We start from the raw sequence: 17,097 nt of genomic DNA, 5'->3' as shown, positions 1-17,097 counted from the left end.
TCTCCTCACACTCCCTGCCTGCAGAGGAGAACCAGATCATTTATGAATATGTTTAATAGCACTGGTACCAGTACAGATGGTTGGGGGACCGCCCGCCCACCCCCCACCATTTACCTCTCTCCATTCTGAAAATGGACCGTGTATTCCTACTCTTTGTTTCCTACTCCTTAGTTCACAATTCTTCAATGGATATTTGTCTGAAGAAATTCAAATACTGTGGATTGTATGTGAATTGGGTAGTTGTGGTTTGTTATTTCTGTCATGTAAATGGCCCTCTAAATCACAAGGTATTATTTTTGTTCCTTGATTGAATGAACTGTGGTTCGTAAACTGGAGTCCCTTATTCTCGTCACATCACAAGTGTTGGTTTTTTTTTATTATACACAAATTTCTCTCTGCTGCTAATTAAGAAATCTTGTGTAAATAAAAAAAGCTTTCCAAAGCAGCTGCAACAGCTCTTCCGATATACAAACTCTCACAAGTAATTACTTAGTCTGGTGTTCATACTGCTTTAGCTCTATACAGATTTTGTACTGTATAACTTGATTAATTTAGATTTACTGATATAGTTAAAGTGGTACAATCGCCATCCTGCAGGAATCATGCCAATATAAAGGGTGCCTTATAGCAATAGCACTCATTCTCCTTCCCATAGAGGGATAGCTTTATACCAATAAAACTACATCCACACTAGGTGGCTGTACCACTTAATATTGTGCTCCTTTAACTATACTGGTATACTGGTATAGTTAAAGGAACACATTATATTCATACCCTAAGACGATTCTTGTGAATGAGACCTCACTCACTTGAATGTTCATAAATAAAGCAAATAAAAGGATAATGGATAACAGCAAAGTGAATTCACAGGTTTTATTAATAATAAATCTTCAGAACTAAGGGCTTCTACACAGAGAAGTAATGTGCTCTACAATGTTGTCATTTCTAAATTGTACTAACATGTTATGCATTAATTGGTCCATGTAGAGCCTGCTGGTTGCCATTAACAGTGCTATGTTAAAGCACACTGGGAAACCTTTAGTGCACGTCAGCAGAATCCACATGGACCAATTAATGCACAACATATTGGTGCGCTTTAGAAATCACACCCCTATAGTGCACATTACCCTACTGCATAGACAGGTGTTAATTGTAGGTGTATTTCCCCAGCTCTACTACTGGTCACATGCTATAGTTCTAGCTAAGTGCCATTCGCTCTAGAACCTTATTTTCATTTGCTGAGATTATTGTCAAAAATACCTGTGTAGCTAAAGCTCCACATTGATTGTCTCAGATGAATGGTGAATTATTTTTTAGAAAGTGTGAGGGGGGGAAAGTGACTACTGATTTTGAGTTATATGAGCCTTCGGAGTCTAAGTGCTTAAGTCATTTTGAAAATGAGGTTTAGGCTCTCCTGATAGTTTTATCTAAAGTTCCTACATATATGTTTAGTAAAGGCAGTGAAAGCTTAGATTTTTTTCCAGAGGTAGCCAATTCAAACAAAAATATTGACTTCTTTAAACATTAAGAGTCCTTTAATTAGTGTTTGTCCAGTATTAAATATTATACCAATATTGATAACACAGAAGGGAGTTTGTCATAGATCCAGCAAAGGATAAAAAAAACTATCATAGGAACTGCTATTTCAATGTAGACCACAAGTCGTCTTGTCTGGCATGACATATGTTATTTTTACATGTTATTAATGGTCATAAAACTGCCACAGGAGGCTAAATTTTAAAGGACTGGATAGCAAATCCCAGTAATTGTATTTGAGGCAGTAATTATTAATGTTACTCAGCTGAATTATATAACAGGGAAAGACAGTTTAGATTTTTCTCCTGAATCTATAAACAGAGAAACATCAACCGCAGATGTATAATAAGTAGTTTAAGTAAAGGAAGGGTGAAGAAAGTTGAAGCAGCCATTCTGTATATAATTTTGTGGCCAGCTTTACACAAAGCAGAGTATATATTAAAAACACAATATGAAATGTTCCTTGTAGAACGTAACTAGAAAAGACTCCTGGTGGGATGCAATGGTTTAAACAGAATGAGTAATCTACATCATGAGTGGAATTTTCGAGATGATAACCATCAACAGGAGTAAGTGTCATTCACAAGTAATCAGACTTTTGGAACTCATTGGAAATCAGCAATCAATCTCTATGTAAGGCTAGATTCTGATACGCTTACTCAGGTTTAGTAGTTCCTTCCTCCATTACTCAACTCTGTAGCCTCTGGAAGTACAAAGTATCAGAAACTGGCAGTTGCATAATTTATCTGATCCTGAATTGCATCTGCAGAATCTGGCCCTTAGCAAATAAGGCTTTGTCTACACTGCCCTGCAGTTTGGACTAGGGGATGTGAATAGCAGTGTGCACCAGCGTGTTGCACTGCAACTTCCCCGTGTGGACACTGCAGATGTGAACTAAAAGGTTCCTAGTTTACATTAATGTAGGACTGTTTGAAAAGGACTATGTTAACATGAACTAGGAACCTTTTAGTTCATGCCTGCAGCGTCCATTGGGGGTGGGGGGAGTTACAGTGCAGCACTGTGGTGTGCAGTTGTGCACTGCTGTTCACTTCCCTCCAGTTCGAACTGTGTGGTAGTATATATAAGCCCTGAACTAAGCTCTCTCTACACTGGCATTTCAACTGTCAATGCAAACCATAAGTATAAACGCAATTCAAACATGTAAAATTCTGTTTGCACTAGCGCTGCTTACCTTGGTTTCAAACTGGAGTGAGCAGCGCCACTGTGTCTAAACTGGAGGTTTGCACTGCTGCAGCTACACCAGTGGCTGAAATCTCTGTTACAGACAAGACCATAGAATATGATACTGTAGAGATACAGAATTGGCTTGATGGTAATGCAGAGTAAGCGGCTGTCAAGTATTCAGCTTGAGCATAGCGCTTACCTGCTCTTGATACAACAATCTGGAGTAAGGAGAATGCAGCCTGCTCAGCTACTCTGCAGATCTTTTATTTATAGGAGTTCTTTCAAAGTGGCATTAAGCCAAGTTTTTCTTTACAAGAGTATCCTCTGGGCTAGGATACATGAAGGCGAGGCTTTATGCCAACTGCACAAATAGGACCTTATCCTAGTTCAGGCCGTGAGGCGCTATCATATAAATGTTAAGTAATCACATTCCTCAGGGCTCCACTATGTACAATGAGTTAACAGTTTGGAACTGATCAGATGCACAAACAGAAACGTTATCAAGTTGAGTGTTGGACCTTGCTTTGCTTGACCAAAAGAAGAGTATTATCTGGTCATACTGTCATAAGAATAATTTAAGAAATGAAGTTTAAACAGATGATGCAGGATCGTTAGGGCAAATTTTATCATCAGTCTATGACGTTTCTGCTTTTCATTACACATTAATGTATAAAGATGGAAAATAATTGTGCAGATGGAATTAATCATCAACTGACCTGAAAGAAAACAAGAGATTTAACTAACCTACAAATCTTTAGCCAAATGAAAGATAAAAAGTATTCTCTCTATTTTTATTACTGTATTTTACTAACATTTCTATAGTTGACTGACTATCTCATAGCTGGAAGATGCATGTTATCTTAGATACACGGGTATCTTGAAAAAACTGCTAATGCGCATACATTAAGAAGTACTCCTGCCCATATATATGAGCAGATAGCATGTATGTTCCTCCATATTTGAGGGCCATAATTTGACTGTAATTATATTTATCTAGTTTGCAGTTTTGTGCTGCTGTTTCATGGTGGACTCCTGCTGTTGTATAATGTTTCAACTGTGGAATTGCACAGTAATATCTGTTTGAAAAAAATAATATAGTAATTTCCTTCAAAAAAATTCTAGGAAAGTAACATAAGAAACAGATCGTAATATAATATTGAAGTGATGATTTTTAGAAGACATCCATGTTCATGATGTCCATGATTTTAGAAGACATCCATGTTAAGTACGTGCTTAGGCACGTACTTAAATCCCACTGAAGTAAATGGGATTTAAGCACGTGTTTAATTTCAAGCTTAAAATTAAACACATGCTTAAATCCCATTTACTTCAGTGGGATTTTAGCATGTGCCTTTTCCTGAACCACCCTAGGAAAAGCATAATTTACGGTTTACATAGTACTTTTCGCGCACCCTCATTGCACATATGGAGTACTTTGGATCACTTATTATACAGTCAAACGTATACCTTCATATACAATAGGTAGAACTGGTGAGTTAACACTGCTGTAAAAATTATAAAATATATTAAGAGTTTTATTATGTAATAGAGAATAATTTAGGGTTTTTTATAAATATAGACAGGGTATTTCATATTCAATGCATCTTAAAATGCTGGTATAAGCAAATGGGGAGATATGTCCTTGTGATAGGGTGCTCAGACAGCCAGGTGGCCTCGTTGTGAGCACATCGGACTTCCAGACCCTTACTTGTCTGACCAGGCAGCAGAGGTGCCTGATTCCTGACCTTAGACCAGGAATCTTGAGGAATCCCCTCACCCACATCTGGGTCTCAGCCCTTAAGGGGGCATGGTGGGGGACCAGATCCTCCCTCTCCACCAGGTCCCAGCCCAGGGCCCTGTGGGAAGCAATAGCAGTACAATCCCGCAGCAGCAAGGCCAAATCCACTGCCCTGGGCTATTTTCTACCTATGTCCCTTCAGCTTGCGGCATGGTCCCTATCATCAAAACAGTCTGCAGGGGCTCACCTAAAGCAGCACCCCCTTGTGGACCTTTTGCAGCATCTCCATGGGCAGAGGCAGATGTAAGGTTGGAGGGGCCTCCATCCACAATGACCTTCAAGTCAAAAGAGTTAAGTTCACTCACTGCTAGGTGATCCCCAGTCTCCCTCAGTTAGGGACGCAGTACTTCTCCCCCAGCAGCAATCTGTCTTGTAGTGGTGCTCCCCTCACATAGAGAGGCAGAGCTACCTACTGCCTCTTTACCAGCCAGCCCTGAACTGAGCTGGGTTCTCTCCTTTTCTTCCCCTTCCTGGTCTGGCATTGGCTGCAGGTGTAGCAGAGTGGGGCTAGCTAGTCCCGTAAATTCTCTTTAACCTCTTTCCTGCTGGTGTGAGATTTTTCTGCTCCATCGCAGTCCCCAATTCAGCAAAGCACTTAAGTACATGCTTAAGTCCATCCTTATGAAGCCAAAATTTGAACAGGTACTGAACTTTAAGTACCTGCTGAAGTCCTATTAAAAACAGTGCTATTGCAGTACATGGTTGGCACAAGTTTAAGCATTCTGCTGATTTGGGCTGTGTGGTAGAGAAATCTCAATATTGATGCAAAAATGGTTATTCATAATAATAATGTGTTTTTTTGTAATGTTATGTCATTACAAACTTCCCTGGGCCTTTACTGAATGTAAGAAAATACCTGCAATTAACTTTTTACATGATGCTTGGAGAAAAGTATTTCTCATGCTTACATTTTTGCTTATTTAATTATATGAAATGTCCAAACTAAAAAAATCTCTAGGAATTCTGTTGTTTATCAATATGACCGACTCTCCAGGTGGTAAGGAAATTTACACCATGTTTTTACTACCCCTAAAAGCATTTATACAAAACCTAAAATTCATTTTGCATAATTCTTGTTTTACTTTAAGTCCATGTTATTGGCTTTAATGCTATGGTTGAAAAATATAACCAATTATCATTATGATTTGTGTTTTGTATAAAATATTGAACAAGGAGTTTTAGTTGCAAGTCGTGAATGCTATGGCGGATCATAACTCTAAGGAGAGTTTGGATCAAAAGACAGACAAAAACAAAAGTAATGTAAAAAAAATCCCTCCCCTTGTATGAGGTATCAGTTTGATATATAGATAATCCTTATGTCAGGAAAACATAAACAGAGCTAATTGAGTAAAAGAAGGTAAAAGTGTTCCTTATTTGTGATACCTCAAAAAGGAATGTAACAATGTGTTATTAAGACCATAAATGAAGTCATAAAGTAGATTTCTTTGCATCCCTGCCTGTGGGGGAAAACAAACAACAAACCCACAACAAAAAACAATTCAAACACTACAAAATTCTTATGGAAACAAATGCTTTTATTAGCACTTTAAGATGCCTTATGCTGAAAACTGTAAGAAAAAAAAAGTACAGCTGGGAAATATTTTGTAGAAAACATGTTTAGCTCTTAAATGTTAAAATGGCAAGCCCTCTTGAAATGCATATATACGTATATTTTAGCTAACGACAAGGCTTGTAATATAATTTCATAATGTCATTGCTATATAGATGGTAAAATGCTTTACATAGCAATGTGGAATCTAATAACATTACTAAATTGATTACTGATACAAAATCCATTTAACTACAGAATATTTATATTAATGGGAAAAAATTAATTGTTTGACTATACTTAAGAAATTCCCTCACTCAATTCAGAAAGGCAAAAAAAAAAATCACCTCTGCAATAATTGTTTAAAAAAAGCAACAATGACTTCTTGAATGTTTATTTGGGTTTGCAAAAAGAACAGGAGTACTCGTGGCACCTTAGAGACTAACAAATTTATCAGAGCATAAGCTTTTGTGGGCTACAGCCCACTTCATCAGATGCATAGAATGGAACATATAGTAAGAAGATATATATATATAGATAGATAGATAGATTATAGATATAGATATATAGATATATATACATACAGAGAAGATGGAAGTTTCCATACAAACTGTAAGAGGCTTATTAATTAAGATGAGCTTTTGTAGTGATAATCAAGATGGCCCATTTAGACAATTGACAAGAAGGTGTGAGGATACTTAACATGGGGAAATAGATTCAATATGTGTAATGACCCAGCCACTCCCAGTCTCTATTCAAACCCAAGTTAATGGTATCTAGTTTGCATATTAATTTGGGTTTGAAGACTCTCTGAGAATTACTTAATTTCAAGGGGCTACTTTAAGAGCTAAAATCTTTTATGTGAAAAACAGGATTGTTTGGACTTTTTAAAAACAGAATTTCAATTCCTATTCATCCCTAATGAAACTGAAGAAATATTTTAGAAAATGTACTGAATTAAAAAAAAAAGTTAAAATGCTAACTTTAAAAGGGATGTGCTAAAAATCTTCCAGCATAAGATACAAACAAACAAAAGTCAAGGCAATCTGAGTAACCATGTGGATTTTAGAGCACTGAGAAGAGTTTATATTTAAATAGATAGCTTCTTTAAAACTTATCTAAAGCAGACCTGGTGGTCCATTCTAATTGCAAGTCTGATGCACATTCCTCAAACAGACTGCATATTCAGGAGCTGAAGATGTCACCAAAAACAACCCACAAAAAAGCATGGAGTCAATGAAAGGATATCATCAGCCAATTTTAAATCTAAACAAGCCCTAAAAGAGGCTTTCATGAAATTAGAGAGAGGGGTCTAAAACTCTCTCTGCCTCGAATAAGCAACACTCTCTCTGTGCTCATACCTTTTACAACAATCAGCACAGCTTATCTCTGCAAGCAAGACAGCAGCTACAAAATGTCAAAGGAGAAGAACAAAAGAACCCTCAGAAAGAAACAACCTTCCAAATTTCAGAGTAGCAGCCGTATTAGTCCGTATCAGCAAAAAAAACGAGGAGTACTTCTGGCACCTTAGAGTCTAACAAATTTATTTGGGCATAAGCTTTCATGGGCTAAAACCTACTTCATCGGATACATGCAGTGGAAAATACAGTAGGAAGATATATAAACACAGAGAACATGAAAAAAATGGGTGTTGCCATACCAACTGTAATGACACTAATCAATTAAGGTGAGCTATTATCAGAAGGCGAAAAAAACTTTTGTAGTGATAATCAGGATGGCCCATTTCAAACAGTTGACAAGAAGGTGTGAGGAACAGTAGGGGAAAATTAGCATGGGGAAATAGTTTTTAATTTGTGTAATGACCCATCCACTCCCAGTCTTTATTCAAGCCTAATTTAATGGTGTCCAGTTTGCAAATTAATTCCAATTCTGCAGTTTCTTGTTGGAGTCTGTTTTTGAAGTTTTTTTGTTGGAGAATTGCAACTTTTAGGTCTGAAATTGAGTGACCAGGGAGGTTGAAGTGTTCTTCGACTGGTTTTTAAAGTTATAATTCTTGATGTCTGATTTGTGTCCATTTATGCTTTTGTGTAGAGATTGTCCAGTTTGGCCAATGTACATGGCAGAGGGGCATTGCTGGCACATGATGGCATATATCGCATTGATGTGCAGGTGAACAAGCTGCTGATAGTGTGGCTGATATGATTAGGTCCCATGATGGTGTCCCTTGAATAGATATGTGGACAGAGTTGGCAACGGGCTTTGTTGCAAGGATAGGTTCCTGGGTTAGTGTTTTTGTTGTGTGGTGTGTGATTGCTAGTGAGCATTTGCTTCAGGTTGGGGGCTGTCTGTAAGCGAGGACTGGCCTGTCTCCGAAGATCTGTGAGACTGAGGGATTGTCCTTCAGGATAGGTTGTAGATCCTTGATGATGCGCTGGAGAGGTTTTAGTTGGAGGCTGAAGGTGACGGCTAGTGGCGTTCTGTTACTTTCTTTGTTGGGCCTGTCCTGGAGTAGGTGACTTCTGGGTATTCTTCTGGCTCTGTCAATCTGTTTTTTTACTTCAGCAGGTGGTTATTATAGTTTTAAGAACGCTTGATAGAGATCTTGTAGGTGTTTGTCTCTGTCTGAGGGATTGGAGCAAATGCAGTTGTATCTTAGAGCTTGGCTGTAGACAATGGATCTTGTGATGTAGTCTGGATGAAAGCTGGAGGCATGTAGGTAAGTATAGTGGTCAGCAGGTTTCCGGTATAGGGTGGTGTTTATTTGACCATCACTTATTAGCACTGTAGTGTCCAGGAAGTGGATCTCTTGTGTGGACTGGTCCAGGCTGAGGTTGATGGTGGGATGGAAATTGTTGAAATCATGGTGGAATTCCTCAAGGGCTTCTTTTCCATGGGTCCAGATGATGAAGATGTCATCAATGTAGCGTAAGTAGAGTAAGGACTACTACAAGAGCTGAGGAAGCGTTGTTCTAAGTCAGCCATTAAAATGTTTGCATACTGTGGGGCCATGCGGGTACCCATAGCAGTGCCACTGACTTGAAGGTATACATTGTCCCCAAATGTGAAATAGTTGTGGGTGAGGACAAAGTTCAGCCACCAGGTTTGCAGTGACATTATCAGGGATACCATTCCTGATGGCTTGTAGTCCATCTTTGTGTGGAATGTTGGTGTAGAGGGCTTCTACATCCATTGTGGCCAGGATGGTGTTTTCTGGAAGATCACCAATGGATTGTAGTTTCCTCAGGAAGTCAGTGGTGTCTCGAAGATAGCTAGAAGTGCTGGCAGCATAGGGCCTGAGGAGAGAGTCTACATAGCCAGACAATCCTGCTGTCAGGGTGCCAATGCCTGAGATGATGGGGCGTCCAGGATTTCCAGGTTTATGGATCTTGGGTAGCAGATAGAATACCCCTGGTCGGGATTCCAGTGGTGTATCTGTGCAGATTTGTTCCTGTGCTTTTTCAGGGAGTTTCTTGAGCAAATGGTGTAGTTTCTTTTGGTAACCCTCAGTGGGATCAGAGAGTAATGGCCTGTAGAAAGTGGTGTTGGAGAGCTGCCTAGCAGCCTCTCATTCATATTCCGACCTATTCATGATGACGACAACACCTCCTTTGTCAGCCTTTTTGATTATGATGTCAGAGTTGTTCCTGAGGCTGTGGATGGCATTATGTTCTGCATGGCTGAGGTTATGGAGCAAGTGATGCTGCTTTTCCACAGTTTCAGCCCGTGCACGTCAGAGGAAGCACTCTATGTAGAAGTCCCGTCTGTTCTTTCATCCTTTGGGAGGAGTCCACACAGAATCCTTCTTTTTGTAGTGTTGGTAGGAAGATTTCCGTGGATTAGTGTGCTGTTCAGAGGTGTATTGGAAATATTCCTTGAGTCGGAGACGTTGAAAGTAGGATTCCAGGTCACTGCAGAACTGTATCATGTTCGTGGGGGTGCAGGGGCAGAAGGAGAGGCCCCAAGATAGGACAGGCTCTTCTGCCAGGCTTAGAGTATAGCTGGATAGATTAACAATATTGTTGGGTGAGTTACGGGAACCACTGTTCTCACCCCTTGTGGCATGTAGTAGTTTACGTAGTTTAGTGTCCTTTTTCCTTTGTAGAGAAGCAAAATGTATGTTGTAAATGGCTTGTCTAGTTTTTGTAAAGTCCAGCCATAAGGAAGTTTGTGTGCTTTTTATGAGAGTATCCAGTTTTGAGAGCTCATTCCTAATCTTTCCCTGTTTGCTGTAGAGGATGTTGATCAGGTGATTCCGCAGTTTCTTAGAGAGCGTGTGGCACAAGCTGTCAGCACAGTCTGTGTGGTATGTAGATTGTAATGGATTTTTTACCTTCAGTCCTTTTGGTACGATGTCCATCTGTTTGCATTTGGAAAGGAAGATGATGTCTGTCTGTGTCTGTACGAGTTTTTTCTGAAGTTGATGGATTTCCACTCCATACGGCTAAACTCAGTGCCTTGCATGGTGACAGGTTTCCGAGTGGTAGTGTTAGTCTGTATCAGCAAAAAAAAAAAAAAAAAAAAAAATGAGGAGGACTTGTGGCACCTTAGAGATTAACAAATTTATTGGGGCACTGTGGTGTGCAGTTGTGCACTGCTATTCACTTCCCTATAGTTCAAATTGTGTGGTAGTAGATACATGATGTCAGAGTTGCTCCTGTATAACTTCCTACTGTATTTTCTACTGCATGCATCCGATGAGGTGGGTTTTAGCCCATGAAAGCTTATGCCCAAATAAATTTGTTAGTCTCTTAGAAACCTTCCAAATGACATCCTCAAGACTTCAGCATGAATGAGTAAAATGAAGTTAGTTAAAGCACTAGCAAGGAGTTAGGTTTAAAAATTCTTGTAATGATTTTATTGGGGGAAGAGAAATGCTATTGTAACTTAAAACATTAGCAGTTTCTCCTGTTAAATCTGTTAGACCATGTGTTCCTGGTGAGGAGATAGGGAATCAACCTTGGTGAACAGAGACACAGTGGGATTTGATTTGGATTTAAGATTCTTAATATTTGTTATTTGGCCTGTCTTAAGACAACTCTGTAAATGACTTCTAAGTAACTGATTTAAGTACTTTTTTGATTGGATTGGATTTAGTTAAGATTACTTACTTCGCTCATTTATCAACTGTTTTGGTGATCTATAATAAACCTGACAGCACTCCGCTGCTTTTAAACAAAACTCTTTTTGCCCATCTATAAACTGTTCTAGTGTCTATGATACACAAGATTGCACTCTCTAGCAAGTTTGGAAAATAATACGCTTTGATCTTAACTTACCAAAAGAAGAGTTCCCACCAAAAGCAGGCTCATTCTCAAAAGCACAATCTCTGTTAAAAGCTCTCCACTAAGAGAGAGACAAAAAAAGATTATAACAGAAACAATCCTTGTTTCTTATCTGTGTTCCATTTTATGCTGCTTTGTTTAACATTTTCTTTCCCTTTCTTTAATAATAAAATAGCCATGGTTACTAAATGTAATGGTTTTACTTGTTTTTAATCACGTTTGTAATTCGTGTTTCTCTAGACTGTATATTTTTAGCAATTTGGAGCTAGATTCTCAAAGAAACATAGGCATCGTGACATGGAGCGTCATCACTTCTCACTTTTAGGTACCTATAAAATAACCAGGATTCACAAAGCCTGAGTTAGGTGCCTACACTTGCTATACAATGAATTGGGTAAAACAGGCACCTCAGAATGGGATTCACAAAAACCAGCATGATAGGCAGCTCCTTCCCTAAACTAGCCAATGGGAGAGGCCAAGCCGAGGGGTGTGTGCTAAGCCCTGCCTCATTTCGGAAACAGGCACCTCCCTTGGTTTAGGATTCTCAGCTGGAAATCCTCTCTTGCAGGTAGGTGCCTATGCTATTTTAGCAAGACGCTGGGAGGAGTGTATAAGGGAAGTGTAGCTCCTGCATAATGTTGAGCCAATGGTTAGAGTACTCACCCAGATTGGAGGAGACCCCAGTTCAAGTCTGTCGGAAGAATGGATGTGAACTGGGCTCTGCTATCTCTCAGGTCTGTGCTCTAACCACTGATATGGGAGAGGACCCTCAATCTGTGCTGTCCAGTCAAAGCTGTTCCGCTGCAGTATCAGAGTTTTCACCAGAGGAAGGCTGTGTTTAGCTGACCTCTGTAATTTAATTTTACCAGGCCTTTATAAACTAGAAGGAAAACCACTGTACATTTATCTGTGTTGGTGTGCAGAATCACTGTGCCTGTAGTTAGGGAAACAGGCCCAGCATGCAGGCAGATTTGTTGTCTTTATTGTTGTTGCCTTAGGCAAAATATTCCACTGATAGCAATTCCAGCTTGAAGTCTAAGTTATTATTATTCACTTTATTTTGCAGGCCACTGTACCCTGGCTGTCCTTCCACACACAAACACAGCAGCAGAGGACTATAACATAGTTTATTCCTCAGTCATTCTGCAGTGGGTGATTATATCTATACGTATATTCTAAGCTGAATCCAAGAGGCATCCCCAAAAGATAGAATTTAAGCAGGAAAAAAATGCCAGGAGATAATGGTACAACACTAAGGCATTCAGATCAATCATCTTTATTGCTGCATTTCCCAATGGGTAGTCACTGGTGCACAGAGAAGATAATGTGATTGTCATTAAGCAGTAAATAGTAATCAGGGACAAATAGCAGGCCTGATCCTGCAGCCCTTACTCCTATGAGGAGACGCCCAGAAGATAATTCAAGTAATTAAAGGCTGCAAGAATTATGTCCAATAGCCATGCCATGGAATGAAATGGACAAGGATAAGTACAATCGCTTTCTTGCTACTCTGAAACCTTTCTTGCTATGTGTGCCAAAAGTACACAGCATTCCTCCATCTAGTTTTTCTCATTCCCCTCCTTTATTTCAGCTTCAGGGATCACTCCATGATTTGCAGTTAAGAGAAAAAATGTGCAAGCAAAATGTACAATATACACAGTATAGAAATACACAGAACACACATCTTGCCTCGTGAGACATCCAGTTTACTTGGAAGCAGACCCACTTGCCAGAGCAGGAGCAGCTTGATCACTTCCATCAGACTCCGGAGTCTGCCTCTGGTACCTCAGGGAGAGTCTCTCCTTCAGGGGGAGGGTAGAATATTAAACTCAGTTTCAGTCACTGAATGAATGAAAGAAAGAGAAAGAAAGAAAGAAAATATGCATTTCATATTGAACAGGGTAAACGGTTGTAAGACCACTTTCTGCAGATCTGAAATGAAATACAGCAGTAGTTAATTTCACATATGTAGCATTTTAAAATAATAAATCATGTTTTATTGCACTGGTCTGAAGATCTCTTCAGACAAAGACCCTGATATCAGTGATTTATGAACACTAATTGCTCAGAAATAGCCTGAATATGTGGATCTTCAGGACATCTCTTTGGTAGGACTTCTGAGGAGGGAGGGGGAACAGGGCTGGAGAGAGAGGAATCAGCTTATGTTTTTTGCTGTTGCATTGATTGTTTGTATAGTTATCTGTATTGAGGGCAGCGTTGCCAGTTTTGGTTTGAGGTATTCCTGGAGGTTTCATCACATGACATAATCTCTAATTAAAGATTAATCTGTAATTCCTGGAGACTCGGCAACCCTAATTGAGGGTTGATATAAAGTGACGTTCTTATATGGATATGAATCTAAATACTGCCAGGGCACTGAGAGCTGGTGTACAGATTTCTGTTTGCATTGTTAAACCCAAAAATCAATCATTAAAATAATTCCCACAATATCATACATGTAAGATGCTATCATTGTCCATTTTATAAATTGGCAAAGTGATGGGACAAGGGAAGTTAAGTGACTTGCCCAGGGTCTCAGAGGAAGCCAGTGTCAAAGCTGGGAACAGAAGCCAGAAATCCTTACTCTCAATTTACTAAAAGCACTGAACCACGCTCATTTTTTCCTTCTCACACAATTCTCTGAACATACCTGCCAAAAGCTCCATTTACAGCACAGGACACGGCAAGTGCCTCCTCCATCTCTATGCAGATGATCTCAAAAGCATGCACATTTAATTAAGAGATACTGCATTTTAATATGAAGAAATCATTTCAGATTAACATATCAGCCCTCTGGGAGCTGTGAGGCAGGAGTCCACCTTTCTCTACCATAAATCCTGCTTGCCTTTATTTTGCTTTTCATTGTAGGCCAAAACCGGTACACCTGTTCCCCTCTGGAAAGGAAGGGCCATGACTTTAGCACGTTGCATAAAGACTTTGTTCTCCAATGTGCAAAAAATTTTGATGGGCCACACAACTTCATGACTCTGCAAATCTCCCAGCGGCTTTCCTTGCAAAGGGAAAGAACGACATCTGTGCAATGGGAATCAAACAGTTCCACAGTCTGGCGTACCGCTGCAGAGTTCCTCCATGCACAACCCAATCATTTGGACAGTCGAGTGGTTTTGGGACTTGGCCCTTAGTTTTCATCAAGTGTTTTCAGTCATTGATCTCAGGTAAGTGTTGTACATCTCCAGGATATCACTTCAGTAGCAACGACTATTGTTGTAGCACCCAATGCCTATTGCTCATTGCTTGCTCAAGGAAGGAGGGTTGAGCAGAGCGGCCCACTTATTTTAACTAATCAATCATCTTCATCATACTAATGGGCAATGATTTAAAGATGGCACGTTGCTGCTACTGCTACTCTTACAGTCTGATTTTCATTGCAGCTGTTGTGGCTACTAGTTTGCCGGAGCTTCTCTCTGCCAGGCTGAGGGGGCGTCTGAATGGCTAGTCCCACTTTCCAAATTTTCTGATCAATTGTTTTGTAGCGACTCAAAGAATTAGGAAGTTCTGGAAAACTGGAAGTTTACTTTACATTTCCCATTATATCCCTGCCTGGGAGGGAGTAGATTATTGATTTTTTTTTTAATTGCACTTACATTGAATTTTATTTTGGTTTGTAATTTTTTCTTAGCATTGCAGAATCTTGGGCCATATTTTCAAAGGTATTTAGGCCTCAAATGATGCAGATAAGTGCCTAATGGGATTTAGATGTCTAATGGGATCAGTGGGAGTTGGGTACTTTTGAAAATCCCACTAGGGGCCTATCTGCATCTTTAGGCATCCAAATATGTTTGAAAATCTGGTCCTTTTTAGTTTAGCCATCCCTTGCCGCCTGTGCCCAATAGTGCTCATCATTTATTATTTGGGCTCAGATCCTGCATCGAGAACCATATGGGTAGCCCACCATTGATTGTAAGGGGCTCAATGTAGGTGCAAGGCACCCACTTGTACAGTTCTCAGTGCATAGATTGCATCTATATGTATGTGTCTATAAAACTGTTTGGGGGAATGGGACTTTGTCTAGCTGTGTTTTTGTAAAGCACCACGTACAAGTTCCCTCACATCCTGTGGGAGGTAGCTGGAGATGGAACGATGCTGCTATGCCTAGCTGGATCAGGCTAATGTTGTTATCCTAACCCAGGCAATCACACCAGCCTGTTACTATGATAAAGAAAGGTCCAGGTCCCAATTCTGTTTTCACCTCAGTGCAATTATTCCTGATGTGCATGGTATTGATGAGAGCAAAATTAGGCCCCAAGAGTGAAATCCTGGTCTCAGTGAAGTGAATGGCAAAATTCCCCTTGACTTCAATGGGGCCAGGATTCCACCCCATGTGTTTAATTCTAGCATTTATTAAGCCAAGGTCCCAATCCTGCTCCCAGTGAATGCTTTAGCTTTGACTTCAGTGGGAGAGGGATCAGGGCCAATGCTGGCTGTACTCTCTTTACTTTTACTTACTGCTGACGCAGGAAGATCAGAAGCTGGAACTCCCCACCACATGCACTTCTTTGGACGATGAAAAGGGCAAAGATGAGAGGAGTGGGAAGAAAGGAATGATTTTGAACCGTATTGTGGTGATCACTCTCCCTCCACAGGCCCAGAGCCTTCTCACAGAGGATGGCATTGGCACACACTGCAGTTCTGAATGACTGGCAGGCAGATGTTTCATCTTGTATTTACTTGTTAGTGAACCAAAAAAGAGAGTTACCTACGTCTACCGGCACCAAGATAATAATTATAATTAAGAATCCTTTTCCATACCTCACTCAGTGCTTGAATGAGAGCCACAACTCCCACGCCCTCTGAATGCTAAATAATTATCCAACTCCCACAGCATTCTCAGCAAACTGAGCAGCACATGGCAAATTAGATTAGGTGGCATCTGCACCAGCAAGGTTTTATGTTGTTGATTGTTTAACAGCTGTGGGTCTCGGGATTTCAAGGGGAAGGAACCTGCACAGTCCGCATTAGAGAGACTTGCAGGAATTGTTGTCAGGAAGCTTCTCTTTCTGATGGTTTCGTCACCCCCCCCCCCCAGCCCCTCCAATTGTCTGATATTTGTGAGCTCAAGCTTAGTTATACACTTAAAGCTCATGGAGCCTCGCTCAGCTACACAGCATCAAAAGGTGGAAAAAATGAAAATTAGAAGATGGTAGAGGTGGCTTTAAAAAGAGCGTGTTACAGACCGATAGCAAGAAGAGACATACCTTCTTGCTTCGAGAAACCTTTTAAAATATTTATCTTTAGTTCAACTCAAAATATGCTGCTACTCTTTATCTATTTTTTAAAAAATACTCATTTTCTCTAAAAAAAGAAAAGGAGGACTTGTAGCACCTTAGAGACTAACCAATTTATTTGAGCATAAGCTTTTGTGAGCTACAGCTCACTTCATCGGATGCATTCACTGGAAAATCTGATGAAGTGGGCTGTAGCTCACGAAAGCTTATGCTCAAATAAATTGGTTAGTCTCTAAGGTGCCACAAGTCCTCCTTGTCTTTTTGCGGATACAGACTAACACGGCTGCTACTCTGAAACCTCACTTTCTCTAGTAAAGGTTCTAAACAGTACAGCTCACAGTAGAACTACTGTGGTTCTGGGCCATGATTATATAGAATATCGGTGGATTATTGTTATTTTTTACCTCATGGTATAGATTAGTTGCTCCCATTGCATAGGCACACGCCTTGTCCTAGACCTGGTGTTCACAATAGGCAACTGTTTAGTCACATATGCTAATATATGAACCAGAGTTCGAGATCAGTTTTACTAAAGGTGTG

The sequence above is a fragment of the Eretmochelys imbricata genome, chromosome 1 (genome assembly GCF_965152235.1).
Source record: "Eretmochelys imbricata isolate rEreImb1 chromosome 1, rEreImb1.hap1, whole genome shotgun sequence".
Taxonomy (NCBI): Eukaryota; Metazoa; Chordata; order Testudines; family Cheloniidae; genus Eretmochelys; species Eretmochelys imbricata.
Note: the sequence above shows the minus strand (reverse complement) of the source record.